Source organism: Nycticebus coucang, chromosome X (genome assembly GCF_027406575.1).
Source record: "Nycticebus coucang isolate mNycCou1 chromosome X, mNycCou1.pri, whole genome shotgun sequence".
Taxonomy (NCBI): domain Eukaryota; kingdom Metazoa; phylum Chordata; class Mammalia; order Primates; family Lorisidae; genus Nycticebus; species Nycticebus coucang.
The window spans coordinates 70,963,564-70,965,589 of NC_069804.1; the positions used below are offsets into that span (position 1 = coordinate 70,963,564).

Below are 2,026 nucleotides of genomic sequence, written 5' to 3' on the forward strand. Positions count from 1 at the left end.
GGTAGGAGTGCAGAAGAGGGGTGTTAGAACAGTGTCAGAAAGACCCTGGTGGGCCAGACAAGTTAGACGTTATTAATAATCATGGTTGGCTTCTAAATACTAGTAGCAAGATGACTTGATTTGTAATTTTAGGTAAATTATAAATAAATGAAAAAGGCCAGTAATCATACACTAAGATTAATAAATAACACTTCAAAATTAACTGCTTAATGGCTGTGTTTGCAGCAAGGTTTCACAACGCAAGGCACCCAGATTTCTTCTTCCCACATCTGGCTTGCAGAGCAGCTCTCATAGCCATTTCATAAACCTCCCTCACTCCATCTTTGTCTTTGCTGAACACTCCATGTACCCAAAAGCACCAATCCTGTTTTTCATATCTCTGCCTTCTTCATGTTTTATGGGCTCCTGCTCCATCTTGATTAACTTCCACCTTGTGTGCTCATTATTCCCAAGATCCTTCTTCTTCCCAACTGGGATGATGGGCACATTGGGGCAGAAATGCTTGACTTCTGGGGTCCATTTTTCTGGGATGTTTTCTAAGCTGTTAGGGCTGTCGATGGAGAAACACATCAGTATAACATCGGTTTCTGGGTAGGAGAGGGGCCTCAGGCAGTCATGATCTTCCTGCCTCGCTGTGTCCCACAAAGCCAATTCTACCTGTTTGCCATCCACCTCAATATCTACTAGGTAGTTCTCAAACACTGTGGGCACATAAACCTCTGCAGAACTGGTCCTTGCTGAAGACTATGAGCAAGCATAGCTTGCTCCATAACCAACAATCACCTTCCTGATAGCAGCCATCACTTACAAATGCCTTGTAGCATGCACGGCCTGTGTAGAAGAAGTTGTACCAAGTACCTTGAATTTCTGAAATGAAAGGCTCAAGCCAGGACTCCGAGTCCAGCTTCTTCCAGCCAAGTACTCTCGTCTGCCAGTCCCAAACTCAAAGATGAGAGCAGGGAGGTGAAGGAGCGACCTTGGACTAACGAGAGAACCCATGGAGGACCACAGGTGGTGGGGAGCATGACTGAGAGAGGCGGGTAGTGGTAGGAGGGCAGGGAGCAATATGGGCACCCCCAGCACCCAGAAGGCTCGAGCTAGCCACCAGCTCAACTATCTGAATCCTTTGTGTCCCTTCATTGAGATTACAGGTAATGAAAGGAGAAATATGTGAATATCTACTCCATTTTTTCTGGTTGATTTAAAACAAATCAAAGTTGATTTAGGAAAATTTGTGATGATCCAGGTAAGTACATAGATGTTCTCCAAGGCTTAGGATAAAGTTTTGACCCCTCTTGGAGGGAAGTAATAGTACTATTAGATCAAACTTTAAATGAAAAGAATGAAGTCTTAGATGAGTCTAGAAAGTGGGGCGATTTGTGGTTCATGTCCAATACTGATAGCAGTATGTCCTCTGAAGAAAGGGACATATATGCCATGGGAAGACAAGCAGTTCCCTTTAAGGATCCTGAATGGGACACTGTGAAACAAGGTAACTGGTGGCATAAACATTTTCTAACATGTATCCTGGAAGGTTTTCATTGATCCAGGAAAAAGCCTATAAATTATTCTAAGTTGTCTACTATTTACCAGGAGAAAAATGGGAGTCCCTCAGTGGCTTAGGAAGGTGATGAGAAAACACATTAATTTGACACCTGATTCCTTAAAGGCCCAAACTATTTTAAAAGATAATTATATCATTCAAAGGGCCCCAGATATTAGGGAAAAACTTCAGAAATTGGCTCTGTGGGATCAGAACATGTTACACATCTGTGGGATCATAACCCAATCATAACCTGGAGAACCTTCTTAAAATGGCCACAGAAATTTTTTTATAATTGAAGTCAGGAGGAGGAGGAGAAGAAGGAAGGGATTAGAAAAAGAATGACAGCACTAGTAATGGCCCTACAGGCAGGCACCATTCAGGAGCAGAGCGAAGCCAGAGAGCTAAGAACAAATGCTTCCAAAGTGGTCAGACTGGCCACATTAGGAGAAATTGCCCCAGGCAGCACTGCCTGCCAGGCAA

The 2,026-nt window shown here is 43.4% G+C and overlaps 1 pseudogene; it reads right to left on the minus strand.

Annotated features, from left to right (window-relative positions):
• Window positions 1-232: 232 nt before the first annotated feature.
• On the minus strand, window positions 233-801 carry LOC128577723 (transforming protein RhoA-like; annotated as a pseudogene).
• Between the last annotated feature and the right edge of the window lie 1,225 nt (window positions 802-2,026).